This window comes from Pelophylax lessonae (assembly GCF_965119305.1).
Source record: "Pelophylax lessonae genome assembly, chromosome: 10".
NCBI classification, from domain to species: domain Eukaryota; kingdom Metazoa; phylum Chordata; class Amphibia; order Anura; family Ranidae; genus Pelophylax; species Pelophylax lessonae.
The window spans coordinates 36,935,562-36,954,041 of NC_138777.1; the positions used below are offsets into that span (position 1 = coordinate 36,935,562).

Below are 18,480 nucleotides of genomic sequence, written 5' to 3' on the forward strand. Positions count from 1 at the left end.
TCACATATACTGCATGCAAATTCAATGCATTTTAAACCGCATACAATTCGCATGACATGTGAATATGACTGGCTCTCAATAGAGCCGGTTCACACAAGTGCGGTTTTACAAAGGGTCCCTTTTGTTTTCCGGTCCAGTTCAGATGGAAACTCAGGCAGAAATTCACACCTGAATCGCACCTGGTGAACAGAAATGCACCAGACCCCAGACTGCAAAATGCAGCCACACATACACTATATTACCAAAATTATTGGGACGCCTGCCTTTACACACGCATAATCTAATATGGCATCCCAGTCTTAGTCCGTAGGGTTCAATATTGAGTCAGCCCACCCTTTACAGCTATAACAGCTTCAACTCTTCTGGGAAGGCTGTCCACAAGGTTTAGGAGTGTGTCTATGGGGATGTTTGACCATTCTTCCAGAAGTGCATTTGTGAGGTCAGACACTGATGATGGAGAGAAGGCCTGGCTCGCAGTCTCCACTCTAATTCATCCCAAAGGTGTTCTGTCAGGTTGAGTTTAACCACTTTACCACCGGAGGATTTTGCTGTCTTACGTCTGGGCCACTTTTTGCGATTCGGCACTGTGGGACTTTAACGGACAATTGCGCGGTCATGCAGTGCCGTACCAAAACAAAATTTACGTCCTTTTTTCCCCACAAACAGAGCTTTCTTTTGGTGGTGTGTGATCACCTGTGTGATTTTTACTTTTTGCGCTATAAACAAAAAAATAGCGTCAATTTTGAAAAAATAACAATATTTTTCACATTTTTTTATATGAAATTCCCCCCCAAAAAAATTTAAAAATCAAAATTTTTTATAATTTTAGGCCAATTTGTTTTCTGCTACATATTTTTGGTAAAAAAAAAATCGCAATAAGCATATTTTTATTGGTTTGCGCAAAAGTTGTTGCGTTTACTAACTAAGGGAAAGATTTCTGTAGTTTTTGGTGTTTTTTTTTTAACGAGTAATGGCGGCGATCTGCGATTTTTTTTGTGGGACTGCGACATTGCAGCGGACAGATCGGACCCTTGACTGACATTTTTGACACTTTTGGGGGTACCAGTGACATTACTACAGTAATCAGAGCTATAAATATGCACTGTTACTGTAAAAATGACACTGGCAGGGAAGGGGATAATTTTATTGGAGAGGGAGGGGTTAATGTATGCCTGGTGCTTACTGACGTGTGGGGGGGGGGAGGTGACTGAGTGACACAGGGACAGATCGCAGGTTCAGCTATGCTGAACCCTGAAATCTGTCACTGTCTGTCACTTAGGAGATCTGCCTGCTTGTGTTTACACAAGCAGGCGGATCTCCACACTCGATTCCACGTCGATCGGGGAAGAGCAGCGGCGATCGCCGCCACTCCTCCCCTGGCCCGACTCCCACTGGGACTGAAAACAGCGGGAGCGAGCCTCCGGCGGCGTAGAAAGTGGAATGTCTGGCGACGTAGGTCTACGTCGCCAGACGTTATCGAGCGACTGTGCTGCAGTAGAGCTCTAGTGAGCAGTGCGGAAGTGGTTAAGCAGGTGCTTAACCACTTGCTGACCGCTGCGGTAGGCTTGCTCGGCTGCGCGAAACAACATAGCCCTACGTCGGTCGCACGTGTGGTGCTGGGGGAAGAGCGTGCACCACTGGCGGCACGCTCCTGCCCCCACTAGGCAGCGGGGATCGGCGGCCGCAATTGCTGCCAGGCACCCGCGGTCGCTCCCCGCTAAGAGAGAAGGACGGTCAGCTGTCAATTTTTTTTTTGGGAATGTTATGTAGCAGAATGTGAACAATATTGTTTTTTTTTTTCAGAACTGTCGCTCTTTTTTTGTTTTTAGCACAAAAAATAAAAAAGACGCACAGGTCTACCAAAGCTCTGTTTGTGGGGAAAAGAGGACATCAACTTTATTTCGGTACAGTGTCGCACAACCGTGCAATTTTCTGTTAAACTAATGCAGTGCCGAACCGCAAAAAATGGCCTGGTCATTAAAGCGGTGTTCCAGCCTCCCCCCTCCCCCTCCAAAAATTAAAATTAAGCAACTACACATACTGTAGCTGCTGACTTTTAATATTAGGACACCTACCTGTCCTGGAGCGATGTCAGAACTGCAGCCCATGTTTCCATGGCTGTCGGGTGCTGCCGCCGCCATTGCCGGTGAGGGAACCCGGCAGTGAAGCCTTGTGGCTTCATGGGTGGGTCCCTAATGTGCATGTACGCAGCGCACTGTGCATTCGGATTGGATCGGCGGCGGGGGAAGGACGAGGGGGCCAAACTTCCAAGGGACAGCGGCGCGGCGCTGTCTCCCAGAAGTGGGGAAGGGTACCTGTCAAAAACAGGTACCCGTTCCGCCCTCCCCCCTGAAAGGTGCCAAATGTGGCACCGGAGGGGGGGGGGGGGGAGGAAGCAAATGAGCGGAAGTTCCACTTTTGGGTGGAACTCCGCTTTAAGGGGGTAAATCCTTCCGGTCCAGAACTTGTTATAATAGCAATCAGTACTGCCATTGGAATCTGTGTTCAACAATCAGCCTGGGTTCACACTGGGGCAACTTGTCAGGCGACTTAGCCGCATGACAAGTCGCGCTCCATTCAGTGCAACGGAACCGTTCTAATCAGAACAACTCAAGTCGCTCCGACTTAGAAAAAAGTTCCTGCACTACTTAGGGGGGCGACTTGCATTGACTTCTTTTAGAGAAGTCATTTGCAAACCCCGCTGAAGTCGCGCTGCACGGGGCAACTTCAGAGTCGGGTGACTTTGAAGCCGCCCCAGTGTGAACCGAGCCTTACAAACTTGAGCTGAATGGTACTTTAAAAGCTTCAACAAAGCTTGCCGGAAGCTCTGCAAATGCTTAGCTGAAGCCCATGTGAGGGTTGCCAAATTCTTAAGGCACTTAGGACCTACCCAAACAATCGATTCATTTTATATCCAGGCAGTTCAGATCTCACACTACACATTTATTAGTAGATCAGAAGGAGATTGTGCAATCACTTTGTAATGGGTGTGACAAGATAAAAGCATTTCAGAGTCATTACAACCCATCTAATTAAAAATTATAATGTTAAAAGGCCAACTGAGCAATAAATACTTGATGAATGATTTCTTTTGTCTAAGCTCTGCCATTCCATATTTTATTAATAAAGACCCATTGTTTGTGTACATTACGACTTGCCAGCAACTCCAGGACCCCACCCTGCACTGATGGTGAGACGGGATGATGGGCCAATAATCATGATGTTTGGGAGGAAAGTTATGACCGATTCCAACGGAAAATCTTATTACCACACATGGAGTTTTCAGAATTGTTTGGAAAATGTTTGTACCACCCAGCCAATCGCTTAACCAGTTCTGGACCGGAAGGATTTACCCCCCTTAATGACCAGGCTATTTTTTGCGATTCAGCACTGGGTTAATTTAACGGAAAATTGCACGGTCGTGCGACGCTGTACCTAAATAAAATTGCTTTTGGAAAAAAAAAAAAAATAATAATAAAATTGATGTCCTTTTTTTCCCAAAAATAGAGCTTTTTTTTTTTTTTTTGGTGGTATTTGATCACCTGTGCGGTTTTTATTTTTTGTGCTATAAACAAAAAAAGAGCAAAAATTCTGAAAAAAAAAAAAAAACAATATTTTTCACATTCTGCTATATAACATTCCCCCCCAAAAAATGTAAAAATCTATTTTTTTCATCATTTTAGGCCAAATTGTATTCTGCTACATATTTTTCATAAAAAAAAAAATTCCAATAAGCGTATTTTGATTGGTTTGCACAAAAGTTATCGCTTCTACAAACTAGAGGAAAAATTTATGTCATTTTTATTTATTTATATTTTTTACAAGTAATGGCGGCGATCAGCAATTTTTTAGTGGGACTGCGACATTGCGGCGGATAAATCGGACCCCTAGCTGACATTTTTGACACTTTTTGGGGACCAGTGGCATTAACCACTTGCCGACCGCCGCAAGTAGATTTACTGCGGCGGTCAGCCCCTCACAGGCAAAGTGACGTACAGTACTGTAAATATACGTCACTAGCCTGTGAGGCTCTGGGGAGCGAGCGCACGCCGCCGGCGGTCACGGACCCCCCCCGCGCGTGTGACCGGCGGACCCGATGTCCGCCGGTCACTCGGCGATCGTCGGGGGGAGAGGGAGAAAGGCAGGCAACTTGTGTAAACAAGCCGCCTGTCATTCTCCCCTGTGTAGAAACACTTATCATACGGTTCTACTATGTAGGACCGTTGATCAGTGTAACTACAGCTCAACAGACAGCCAATCACAGTTAGAATCACGCCCCTAGGGACACACACAGCCCCTCCCTCTCAAATAAAGTTAACCCCTTCACTGCCAGTGTATTTTTACAGTAACAGTGCAAATATATAGCACTGATTACTGTAGAAATGTCACTGGTAACCCCAAAAGTGTCAAAAATGTCAGTCAAGGGTCCGATCTGTCCGCCCCAATGTCGCAGTACCGCAAAAATAATCGCAGATCGCCTGCCATTACGCTTTAAAAAGAAAAACAACAAAAATGTTTAGTAAACGCAATAACTTTTGCGCAAACCAATCAAAATACGCTTTTTGCGATTCTTTTTACCAAACATATGTAGCATAAAACAAATTGGCCGAAAATGTTAAAAAATTTTGATTTTTACTTTTTTTTTTGGGGAATTTCATATAAAAAAATGTGAAAAATATTGTTATTTTTGCAAAATTGACGCTCTTTTTGTTTATAGCGCATGATCAAAAAATCGCACAGGTGATCAAATACCACCAAAAGAAAGCTCTGTTTGTGGGAAAAAAAGGACGTCAAATTCGTTTAGGTACAGCGTCGCACGACCGCGCAATTGTCCGTTAAAGTCACGCAGTGCCGAATCGCAAAATACCCCCTGGTCGGAATGGGGGTAAAATCTTCCGGGGCTTAAGTGGTTAATTCAGTAATCAGTATTTTTCACATTCTGTTATATAACATTCCCGGAAAAAAAAAAAAAAAATGAAAAAGCTAAATTTTTCATCCATTTAGGCCAATTTGCATTCTGCTACAAATACTTGGTAAAAAAAAAAAAAAATCGCAATAAGCATATTTTAATTAGTTTGCGCAAATGTTATCGCGTCTATACACTATCTGCGATTTTTAGCGGGACTGCGACATTTCGGCAGACAGATCGGACACCTAACTGACATTTTTGACACTCTTGGGGGTACCAGTGACATTACTACAGTAATCAGTGCTAAAAATATGCACTGTTATTGTAATAATGACACTGGCAGGGAAGGGGTTAATCTAGGGGTGATCAAAGGGTTAATTGTGAGGCTAGGGGAGTGTTTTCTAACTGTGGGGGAGGGACTTGTGAAATGACCATAGAGACCTGTGATCATATATAGAAGGATCAGAGGCGCAGTTTACAACTGCTGACCGCCCTTTTCTCTCAGCGGGGAGCGATCACGGGTGCCCGAGGGCAATCGGTCCCATGCATCGGCATACCCGCTGTCTAGTTGGGGAGAGAGCATGCCGCTGGCAGCATGGGCTCGCCCCCAGGCGCGCTCTCGCGGTTCACCGTACAGGTATGGCAATTCGCACAACCGAGCCAGCCTGCCGCAGTATATATGCGGCAGACGGTTGGCAAGTGGTTAATTAGAAGAAGAAAAGAAAGGTTCAACCACATGTATGCCACCTTAGTCTGTCAAGCAAGTTGTTAAAAAAAAGGGCTGTGGATCTCAGTGCTGCTTCACCGAGGAGAAGACTTCCTGCCTATTGTTCTTAGGGCTGATTCACTCCACATGCAGTCCAGTGTGTTTTTTTTTTTTCTGCATCAAAAATGCATGGAAAGTAGGTTATGTGGTTTCTAATGGCATAGTTCACACCAGTGCTTGAAGTTCCAGGGCGTTCCAGTTCCAGACAAAAAAAGTAGAACATGCTGTATTTTTCCTGCACTGGACTGTTCTTGAACGCTGTAATAATGCATCAAAAATGCACTGAAACGCACCGGATTGCACCTGAATGCACCAAAGCGCACATGTCCCTATGTAAGGTTAAGAAAAAAAAGGGAGGGGGGGGAATGCACTAGACTGCATGAAAAATGCACCAGAAACGCACTGGAATGCATCAAAATTGCGTCAAAAATGTGATTAGACACAGCGGGAGTCAGACCGTGGGAGGATCGGGCTCCATTGCCGCTGGCCTCCCGCGATCTTCGGGGAAACTGACAGGAGAGCCGTCTGCCAATGTAAACAAAGCAGGCGGCTCTCCTGTCAGACAGGCACAGTGATATTGTGTGTCTCAGCTAAGCTGAAACATCGATCTCTGTGTGCCTTTCACAGAGCCCCCCACAGTTAGCAAGCACATTTAGGGCTTACATTTAACTCCTTGATCACCCCCAGTATTAACCCCTTACCTGCCAGTGTCATTTATACAGTAACAGTGCATATTATTTAGCACTGATTACTGTAGTAATGTCACTGGTCCCCAAAAAGTGTAAAAAATGTCAGGGGTTCGATCTGTCCGCCGCAATGTCCCAGTCCCGCTAAAAATCGCTGATCGCCGCCATTACTTATAAAAACAAAAAAAAAAAAAAGTCCACAAATATATCCCATACTTACGCTATAACTTTTGCGCAAACCAATTAAAATACGCTTTTTGGGATTTTTTTTACTAAAAATATGTAGCAGAATATAAATTGGCCTAAACTGATAAAAAATGTTGATTTTTTTAATTTCATTGGAAATGTTTTATAGCAGAAAGTAAAAAATGTGGCGTTTTTTTTCAAAATTGTCACAATTTTTTGTTTATAGTGCAAAATCTGAAAACCACAGAACCACCAAAAGAAAGTTCTATTTGTGGGGAAAAAAAGGACATTAATTGTATTTGGGTACAGCGTCGCACAACCGCGCAATTGTTAGTTAACCGCTTGCCGACCGCCGCACGACTATTTACTGCGGCAGTCAACCCCCTACAGGCAAAATGACGTAGGGCTACATCGCTCGCCTACTAACCTCTAGGGAGTGAGCGCGCGCCACCGGAGGCGCGCTCCCGCCCCCGCTCGGTCACTCGCGATCTCCCGCTGCAGAGGGAGAAAGGTAAGCGGCTGATGTAAACAAAGCCGCCTGCCATTCTCCGTGGTGTAACTGCAGAGATTATACGGTCCTGCTATGTAGGATCGTATGTCTCTGTGGTTACATCACAAGTCACGCCCCCCCCACAGTTAGAATCACGCCCCTAGGGATAGATTTAACCCACTGATCACCAATAAAGTTAACCCCTTCCCTGCCAGTGTCATTTTTACAGTAACAGTGCCTATTTATAGCACTGATTACTGTAGTAATGTTACTGGTACCCCCAAAAGTGTCAAAAATGTCAGTCAAGGGTCCGATCTGTCCGCCGCAATGTTGCAGTCCCGCAAAAAAAAATCGCAGATCGCCGCCATTACTGGTAAAAAAAAAAAAACAATAAAAATGACAAATCTTTCCCGTAGTTAGTAGACGCAATAACTTTTGCGCAAACCAATCAAAATACACTTATTGCGATTTTTTTTTTTTAACCAAACATAGGTAGCAGAAAACAAATTGGCCTAAAATGTTAAGAAATTTAGATTTTTACATTTTTTTTTCATATAAAAAAAATGTGAAAAATATTCTTATTTTTTCAAAATTGTCGCTCTTTTTTTGTTTATAGCACAAAAAGTAAAAATCACACAGGTGATCAAATACCACCAAAAGAAAGCTCTGGTGGTGGGAAAAAAAGGACGTCAATTTCATTTGGGTACAGCGCCGCACGACCGTGCAATTGTCTGTTAGTCACGCAGTGCCGAATCGCAAAATAGGCCCTGGTCTTTGAGCAGGAAAATCCTCCTGGGCTTAAAGCGGAGTTCCAGCCATTTACTCACCTGTCCAACGGTCCAGAGATGCGGCCGTCGGAAGCCTCGATCCTCTCCCTTGGCGCCGGCATCACTGCTGTGGGCACCCGGCGGTTACAGTTTGCGGCTTCACAGCCGGGTACCCACTGCGCATGCGCGAGTCGCTCTGCGCGCCGTGATTGGCCGGCAATCTTCTGGGACCTCTGACGTGTCCCAGAAGATTGCAGGGAGGGAGGGGGAGAGGAGAACTTCCGCTCAGGGCGCCGCGGCGCTCCGAGCGGAAGTGGGAGCGGGTACCTGTCAAAACTAGGTACCCGCTCCCCCCCAAAAAAAAATGACATGCCAAATGTGGCATGTCGGGGGGTCAGGACTCCCTAAAGCGGAAGTTCCACTTTTGGGTGGAACTCCGCTTTAAGTGGTTAAAGTAACGCAGTGCCGAATCGCAAAAAAAATGCTGGTCATTAAGGGGGTAAAGCCTGCTAGCAATAATCGCTGTGTTTTCTCAGGAGAATACAATGGCTCTGTGGGGGGGGGGGGTCCCTTACCAATACTGACTGTGTTGATGGCGGAATGGCGCAATTTTCTTTGCTGTGGTTGCAGGAAAGAAAATTCGCTTTGTCTGTGGCCGGCTTTAGTCAGTGGCAGTGGAAGGGTTAAAGGAATCTTTGTTACATGAAATAAGCACGGGCTACACATTCATGTGGTTTCGTGCAATGTTAAAAATCCTACCTGCTGCATCTTTGGCGCAGTTTTCAGAAAGCTTAAGGCAGAACGTTCAATCGAAAAATGCACCAAAAAATGCACAGCATTACAATAGCCAATAATGAAAAACACAAGTGAAAGTTGCCATGAAAAATGTGATCCATAATATAGCTATACCCTTATACTGTATTACTATATCAAGATCATGAGTCTGTGCTCCTGGGTGTGTAAAGGACCAGGAATAAAATGAAAGAGCCTAGTGAGCCATCTAGTGTCCAATTTGTAAACTGCAACTAGTAATAGACATGAAGTCAAACTAACACGTTGGCATTCTTTTTTAACCACTTCAATACCGGACACTTTTCCCCCTTCCTGCCCAGGCCAATTTTCAGCTTTTAGCGCTGTTGCATTTTGAATGACAATTGCGCGGTCATGCAAGACTGTACCTAAACCAAATTTATGTCATTTTTTCCCCACAAATAGAGCTTTCTTTTGGTGGTATTTGATCACCGCAAGTTTTTTTCTTTTTTGCTACACAAATAAAAAAAGACCGAAAAGTTTTTTTGTTTATGTTATGAAATTTTGTAAATAGATACGTTTTTTCCTGCACTGATGAGCACTGATGGGGTGGCACTAATATGCAGCACTGATGGGCACTGATAGGCAGAACTGATATGCAGCACTGATGGGCACTGATAGGCAGCACTGATATGCAGCATTGGTGGGCACTGATAGGCGGCACTGATGAGCACTGAGAGGTGGCACTGATGGGCGGCACTGATAGGCACTGATGGGCAATTATAGGCAACACTGGTGGGCAATAATGGGCACTGGTGGACGGCACTGATAGATGGCAATGATGGGGACTGGTGGGCAGCACTAATGGGAAGGGCACTGGCGGGCAGCACTGATGGGGAGGGCACTGGCGGACTCCCTGAGTCCTGATTGCCATCCCTGGTGGCCATGGCGGGCATCCCTGGGGTCATGGGTGGGCATCCCTGGTGGTTCTAGTGGCACCCCCCAAGGGTCTGCACTGGTAATCAATGCTCTGATTACCAGTGCAGATCCCCCCTGTCAGGAGAGCTGCAGATCGGCTCTCCTCTACTCGTGCCTGTCGGGCACGAACTGAGGAAAGCCGATCAACCGCACTTCCTATTTACTATGTGACCAGCTATGATTGGACACAGCTGGTAACATGGTAAAGAACCTACGTCAGTAGGCTCTTTACTGAGATCAGAGATGCGGTGCGTCAGAGTGACACCTCGCATCACCGATCGCCGCTCTGTGCGCCCCCCGGGGGCGTGCAGAGCGCATTATCCTGCCGCCATCATATGACGTCCGGTCAGGATAATGTAACCACCTTCCCACTATCATCTGCCTATAGGGCGGGTGGGAAGTGGTTAAAGTAGAAGTCCAGGCAAAACCTAACTAATAAGATGTGAATGGTTAGGCGCTTATACATGTGCATCTATGCATGAAACTGCACTGAGGGTGCAAACAATTAGGTGCAAAACTTTTTCAAGTCCATGTAAAGTCTACATAGAGGAAGATGAAGGTGAAAGTCCACTGTTCAGGGCTGCCCTTTGGATGGGGGGAGTAGAAGCTGCTTCCCCAAACATGTAAGGAAAATGCAAAAAGCAAAGAAAGGTGCCTCTGAGTGTACACTGTATGATAAATTTTGATTGCAATAAATAAAAAACTCTCATTAAAGTTTGTGAGAGGGAGCATGTAGGGTGTAAGGTGTAGAATGTAAGCTGATGAAATGCCCAAGAAGGACGTCTGGAGGAGTAAGGGCAGTGATGCCCGTGCTGGTGCCGTCTCAGGATCTTCCTCTCTGTTCCCGCTGGATCCGGCCGGTGATAGAATGCGGTGAACCCCCAGCTGGGAGTGAGGGCTGGGACGCTCGATGGAGGGCAGCGTCGCTCCTCTGACGTCACAAGCCCGCAACGCGTTTCGGAGCATGCACAGTGGAGGAAGAAGGTAACGCGCGCTCCTTTTTCAAGCTCTAAACCTAAATAAAGCTAAACCTGCTCTGTGCCACATTCTAAACCTAATCTATCTTACCCTGTAAAGCAAAAATCACTCTACTTAGCTTTTCTGAACCCGATCCAGCCCGGTCCCAGCATCAGCTGTCAGCAGCGGCTTTAAGGTGGAGGCGGGTGCAGGAGAGGCATCCGACAACAGAAACCCCATAGTAAGTCAACGGGTGATGTCACTTCCCAGGCATTCACAGCCGTTGTTGGTCCTCTCCTGCACAGAGCTTCCGCAGTTGGAGACCAGACCGGATCACCTGTAGAAAAGGTAAGTACAGTGATTTTTGCTTTCCAGGGTTAGATAGATTAGGTTTAGAATGTGACACAGAGCAAGTTTAGCATTAGTTAAGTTTTGCCTGGACTTCTTCTTTAATGTTTTTTTTTTTTTTATAGGATTTTAAAACATAAGACAAGAGTACAGTCTGTAAGCTTGGAGTCTAAGTGCATGTTGGTACATTAGTTGCAAACAGTAAAATATTGGATTTCATATGTAGATTTTCATTTATGCTGTCCAATTTATATTCTGCAAAGAGAACATATCTAAACTCAAAATGAGAAACATAATATATTGCAGCCTACCAATCCTTAGATGTGGTGGCTGCATTACTTTTCTTTCATATTTTTTTAACCTACATTTTTAATTGGCAATCCTACCAGTAACAAACTTAGGGTGGCTCCTCTTTGGTGGAGCAACAGAGACACCCTTAGACAGCAGCACTGTTTGAAGAGGGTAATGTTATATAGACTAGTAGACAGTGGCAGAGCCAGAGGGCTAGCTGCGGTGGCAATTGCCACCCCAGACAAAGTCCTTGCCACCCCTGTTGCCCCCCCGCTCGCTGAAAACATTACACTCATTAGCTGAACGATAAAGCGTGGGCGCCTGCAGCTAGTTCTCCTGACTGAGCGGTGAACAGCAGCGGCGCCATGAGCATCTGCACAGCTAACCAATCACGTGTGCCTGCACACCTGATTGGTTCGCTGTGCCGCTACTCACGACGTGATTGGTTCACTGTGCCACGCTCACCACTCGGTCAAGAGAACTAGCTGCGGGCCAGGCAGACTGAACATGTGGGATGGATGTGTCAGGCTGTGTTCTTCTTCTTCTACCTTAGGTAAGTCTCTCTGGTCTCTGCATTGAAGTGGACACGGCATGCTGGTCACTACATTGATGGGGGGGGGTACGCTGGTCACTACATTAATGGATGCCGGCCTGGTCACTACATTGATGGGGGGCATGCTGGTCACTACATTGATGGATGCCGGCCTGGTCACTACATTGATGGGGGGCATGCTGGTCACTACATTGATGGGGGGCATGCTGGTCACTGCATTGAAGTGGACACGGCATGCTGGTCACTACATTGATGGATGGCGGCCTGGTCACTGCATTGATGGGGGGCATGCTGGTCACTACATTGATGGGGGGCATGCTGGTCACTACATTGATGGGGGGCATGCTGGTCACTGCATTGAAGTGGACATGGCATGCTGGTCACTACATTGATGGATCCCGGCCTGGTCACTGCATTGATGGGGGGCATGCTGGTCACTACATTGATGGGGGGCATGCTGGTCACTGCATTGATGGGGGCATGCTGGTCACTACATTGATGGGGGGCATGCTGGTCACTGCATTGAAGTGGACAAGGCATGCTGGTCACTACATTGATGGATGCCGGCCTGGTCACTACATTGATGGGGGGCATGCTGGTCACTACATTGATGGGGGGCATGCTGGTCACTACATTGATGGGGGGCATGCTGGTCACTACATTGATGGGGGGCATGCTGGTCACTACATTGATGGGGGGCATGCTGGTCACTGCATTGAAGGGGACACGGCACGCTTTGAATACTTGTTGTTCTATTTTTGCTGTATACTTAATACATATATAATTGTGTACATTTTGGAAAATAAACAACTTTAATTTAATCTATATACATTTTGTGGAAAATAACATTTTTAATGTAATTGAACACTTTGTATATTGACCCCCCCACCCCTTTGCCACCCCTGTTTTAAAAGTCTAGCTCCGCCACTGCTAGTAGATTTAGATGGATACAAATTAAAAGAGAAGTATGGGGGTTCTGTAAAAAAAAAAAAAAAAAGTTATACTCACCTAGGTGAATGCAGCATTTGTCTTCAGCTGCTTCTAAGACTGAGAACTGAGTGATCAAAGATGGCTGATTGCTCGGTTCTCAGTCTTCAGTGAGTAGAGAGCTGGTGACTGTCAGCCACTGCTCTGTGTTCTGTCCCCCCTCACTCACTGGAGCTCCTACCTAGGAGGGTGCTACATGTGCATGAGGAATAAGATTCAAGGTGAGATCCCTAAGTCTACAGAGAATAAGGAGAGGAAAGAGTAAAAGTGTTGGAAGTATAATTTCGGAGTCTCTCAATTTACCCTTCCTACAGCTTCAGTGAAAAAATATTAGACTGCTAGCAGGGTGCTCCATATTTTAAGGAACAGCCAGCCATTGATCTTTGGGGATGTAGGTGCTGAACAGACTTTGTACAAATTTAAAGCTCTGGGAATAAAAAATATTTTTGACATGTGCACTGTAAAAATAAATGAACACAAATGAAATGTGTCTGGGCTCCAGTGCTATTTACAGATCTCACTCTCCAGTGAGGGAGTGAAGTCAGCGCCGAATGAACAGAGCTGAGAGTATCGGTTCAGATCACAGCAGGTCGCTCACACTCTCAGCTTCTCCAATTAGTAAACATCTTACAACTTTTTCAGTGGATGCAAGGCAATCTATGACTGGAGAAGGGGAGATTGTGATGTTTATTCACCCCTCCTCCAATCATAGAGCGCCTTCATGCACTGAAAAGTATTTAGGACATTTGCTGAATGGAGGAGCTGGGGTGCGAGCAACCAACTGTGATCTGAGTATTCCGGCCACTCTCATAGCTGAATGTTCCGTGATGATTGCACTGTGCGGTGGAGAGTTAACCAGTTTAAGACCGCCCTCCGCAGATGTACTGCAGCAGGCAGCCGCCCCCCAGGCAAATCGCCATACATGTACAGCGCTCGCTAGGAGGCTAGGGGCAGTGCTGTATCTTGGCCTAGGCCAACAAGGCCCAGGCCTAGGGCAGCACTTTGCAGGGGGGCAGCAAAAAAGCTGATGGGACTGCACTGATATGCTGCCCTGATGGGCACTGATATGTTGCACTGATGGGCACTAATAGACTGCACTGATGACCACTGATGAGGCAGGACTGATAAGCTGCACTGATAGGGCTGCACTGATAAGGCAGCACTGATGGGCACTGATATTATGCACTGCTAGGCTGCACTAATGGGCACTGAGAGGCTGCACTGGTGGCCACTGATGGGGCTGTACTAATGGCCACTGATGAGGCAGCACTGATATGCTGCACTGATGAGCCTGCACTGATGGGCAGTAATGAGGCTGCACTGATAAGGCTGCACTGATGGGCACTGATGAAGCTGAACTTATGGGAACTGATGAGGCTGTACTGATGGGCACTGATAGACTGTGGTTGTGGTCTGTGGTTTACAGATGACAGGGCGGGTCATAAATTAGAAAGGGTGTGGCCTTTACAGGAAGGGGTGGGTCATATTTAAATTAGCGGTGCCTAAGTTTAGCCAGGCCTAGGGCAGCACAAAACCTAAATACACCACTGGCTAGGGGGCGACGTGCACCCGCCCCCACTCGTCAGCGGAGAAGCCGATGCAGCCGGCAGGTGGCTCTGATTGCCGCCTGACACCCGCGATCGTTCCCTGCCTAGAGAAAACAACGGTCTGCTATTGTAAACACAGCTGACCGTTCTTCTCCCTGGAATGATCATAGAGCCCATGTGATCCTTCTATATAGGATCACAGGTCTCTATGGTCATTTCAGAAGCCACGCCCCCCCCACAGTTAGAATCACTCCCCTAGGCTCAAATTTAACCCCTTGATCACCCATAATGTTAACCCCTTCCTTGCCAGTGTAATTATTACAGTAACAGTGTATATTTTTAGCACTGATTACTGTAGTAATGTCACTGGTCCCCCCAAAAGTGTCAAAAATGTCAGTTAGGGGTCCGATCTGTCCGCCGCAATGTCGCAGTCCCGCTAAAAATAGTAGATAATGTGTAGATGCGATAACTTTTGCTCAAACCAATCAAAATACGCTTATTGCGATTTTTGTTTTTTTTACCAAATATTTGTAGCAGAATACAAATTGGCCTAAATGGATGAAAAATGTAGATTTTTTTTTTTTTTTGGGAATGTTATATAACAGAATGTGAAAAATACTGATTACTGTATTAATGCCACTGGTCGCAGTCCCGCAAAAAAATCGCAGATCGTCGCTATTACTAGTAAAAAAAAAAAAAAAAACAATAAAAATGACATAAATCTTTCCCGTAGTTAGTAGACGGGATAACTTTTGTGCAAACCAATCAAAATACGCTTATTGCGATTTTTTACCAAAAAAATGTAGCAGAAAACAAAATTGGCTTAAAATGTTAAAAAATTTTGATTTTTAAATTATTTTTTTTTTGGAGAATGTTATATAGCAGAATTGTCGCTCTTTTTTTGTTTATAGGGCAAAAAATAAAAATCGCACAGATGATCAAATACCACCAAAAGAAAGCTCTGTTTGTGGGGAAAAAAGGACGTCAATTTTATTTGGGTACAGCGTCGCACGACCGCGCAATTATCCGTTAACCACTTGCCGACTATTTACGTTGGCAGTGAGCCCCTCACAGGCAGAGCGACGTAGGGCTACATCGCTAGCCTGTAAGGGTTTTGGGAGCGAGCGAGCACCGCCGGATGCGCGCTCCCGCTCGGTCACGGACCCCCCCGCGTAAACACAGCCGCCTGTCATTCTCCCCTGTGTAAGAATGGAGATCATACGGTTCTGCTATGTAGGACCGTTGATCACCATTCTTACACATCAAGCCACAGCCAATCACAGTTAGAAGCACGCCCCTAGGGACACATTTAACCCCTCCTTCCCCAATAAAGTTAACCCCTTTCCTCCCAGTGTCATTTTTACAGTAACAGTGCATATATATAGCACTGATTACTGTAGTAATGTCACTGATAACCCCAAAAGTGTCAAAAATGTCAGTCAAGGGTCCGATCTGTCCGCCGCAATGTCGCAGTCCCGCAAAAAAAATCGCAGATCGCCGCCATTACTCGTTAAAAAAAAAACAACAAAAATGACAAAAATCTTTCCCTTTGTTAGTAAACGCGATAACTTTTGCGCAAACCAATCAAAATACGCTTATTGCGATTTTTTTTACCAAACATAAAAAAAAAGAAAATTGGCCTAAAATGTTAAAAAATTTTGATTTTTACATTTTTTTGGGGAATTTCATATAAAAAAAATGTGAAAAATATTGTTATTTTTGCAAAATTTACGCTCTTTTTTGATTATAGCGCATGATCAAAAAATCGCACAGGTGATCAAATACCACCAAAAGAAAGCTCTGTTTGTGGGAAAAAAAGGACGCCAAATTCGTTTAGGTACAGCGTCGCACGACCGCGCAATTGTCCGTTAAAGTCACGCAGTGCCGAATCGCAAAATAGCCCCTGGTCAGGAAGGGGGTAAAATCTTCCGGGACTTAAGTGGTTAAAGTAACGCAGTACCGAATCGCAAAATATAGCCTGGTCATTAAGGGGGCAAATCCTTCCGGTCCAGAAGTGGTTAAATCCCCTTTTCTTCCCCATTCTGATGCACTTCGGTAGGTTGTCTTCACCACGTCTAGATGCCTAAATGCATTGAGTCGCTGCCATGTGATTGGCTGATTGGCATCTTGTAGTACCAAGCAATAGAATAGTTGTACCTAATAAAGTGGCCGCTGAGTGTACTTCAGCTCATCCCCTGTCTACACAAAGCGAGCTTGGGCCGCATTTAGCAAACAAAGACAGCAGCCATGGATGATGCTCAGTGAGGATTCCCTTGTGTGAAGGATGCTGTCACCATGACAACCAGGGAATACCCCGCCGCCATTGTGGATGAGGGCAGCAGCCATTCAGTACTATGGCCGTGGTTCAGTGCAGGGGGCGGGGAAGAGGACCAGGGACGTCACCGCTCAGCTGCTTGGCTGCTGATCCGATTCCAAGATGGCTGCCGCTGGGAGCTGAGCTGCAGGTTGTGGACAGAGAGCGAGTGTGATGGCAGCACACCTCCCCCCTCCCCCCAATGTGTGACCCGGATATGAGGCGGTAGTGGGGGTCCCAGGGGCCAGGTAAGGAGGGGGGGGGGCTGGGTAGGTGGGGAATGGTGGCTGTATAAGAACTTGTTCAGGTAATACAGGTAGACGAAGGCCTGAGGGATCCTCCCATAGACATTCCTGACTCAGCCTGAGGAACTACAACCACCAACGTGGCATGTCAGATGCTGGTCCAATGGCTGTGCTACTACAGGTCCCAGCATGGCCTGACAGCCAGGTACACAGCAGGAGATGGCAGCCAGGAGCAGGCTGGGGAACTACAACCCCCAGCATGGCGAGCAAAGCAGAGGATTATGGGAGATGGAACAATAAGGGGCTATGCATGGTGTGACATCCACAGGTGACCTTTATACAGTGTCTGAGGAACTACAGGTCCCAGCATGCCATGACAGCCAGATACACTGCAGGAGATGGCAGCCAGGAGTGTTCTGGGAAACTACAACCCCCAGCATGGCAAGCGGAGGATTATGGGAGATTGAATATTACAGGTCCATGTATTGTGTGACGTCCACAAGTGACCTTTATACAGTGTCTGAGGAACTACAGGTTCCAGCATGACATGACAGCCAGGCACGCTGTAGGAGATTGCAACCAGGAGCGGGCTGAGGAACTACAACCCCCAGCATGGCGATCAGAGGATTATGGGAGACGGATATTACTGGTTAATGAATGATGTGACAGCCAGAGATGACCTTTATACAGTGTCTGAGGAACTACAGGTCCCAGCATGCCATGACAGCCAGATACATTGAAGGAGATGGCAGCCTGGAGTGTGCTGGGGAACTACAACCCCCAGCATGGTGAGCAGAGGATTATGGGAGATGCGTTACAGGTCCATGCATGGTGTGACATCCACAGGTGACCTTTATACAGTGTCTGAGGAACTACAGGTCCCAGCATGCCATGACAGCCAGATACACTGCAGGAGAGGGCAGCCAGGAGTGTGCTGGGGAACTACAACCCCCAGCATGGCAAGCAGATGATTATGGTAGACAAGGTGTTACAGGTTATTTAATGCTGTGACAGCCGGAGGGGACCTTTATACAGTATCTGAGGAACTACAGGTCCCAGCATGCCATGACAGCCAGATACACTGCAGGAAATGGCAGCCAGGAGTAGGCTGGGGAACTACAACCCCCAGCATGGCGAGCAAAGCAGAGGATTATGGGAGGTGGAACAATAAGGGGCTATGCATGGTGTGACATCCACAGGTGACCTTTATACAATGTCTGAGGAACTACAGGTCCCAGCATGGCCTGACAGCCAGGTACACTGCAGGAAATGGCAGCCAGGAGCAGACTGGGGAACTACAACCCCCAGCATGGCGAGCAAAGCAGAGGATTATGGGAGATGGAAAATTACAGGTCCATGCATGTTGTGACATCCACAGGTGACCTTTATACAGTGTCTGAGGAACTACAGGTCCCAGCATTCCATGACAGTCACACTGCAGGAGCAGGCTGGGGAACTACAACCCCCAGCATGGCAAGCAGAGCGGAGGATTATGGGAGATGCGTTACAGGTCCATGCATGGTGTGACATCCACAGGTGACCTTTATACAGTGTCTGAGGAACTACAGGTCCCAGCATGGCCTGACAGCCAGATACACTGCAGGAGATGGCAGCCAGGAGTGAGCGGGGGAATTACAACCCCCAGCATGGCAAGCGGAGGATTATGGGAGATTGAATATTACAGGTCCATGCATTGTGTGACGTCT

General features: G+C 46.5%; 1 protein-coding gene across 4 annotated transcripts in view; it reads left to right on the forward strand.

Annotated features, from left to right (window-relative positions):
• Positions 1-16,637: 16,637 nt before the first annotated feature.
• The window catches only part of LOC309564928 (uncharacterized protein), a 171,996-nt gene continuing 170,153 nt past the window's right edge, over positions 16,638-18,480 (forward strand). For all 4 annotated transcript variants that reach the window (XM_082269629.1, XM_082269630.1, XM_082269631.1 and 1 more), the window contains exon 1: positions 16,638-16,777. The gene's annotated coding sequence lies outside the window, so the exon portion shown is untranslated. The remainder of the gene's footprint in view (positions 16,778-18,480) is intronic.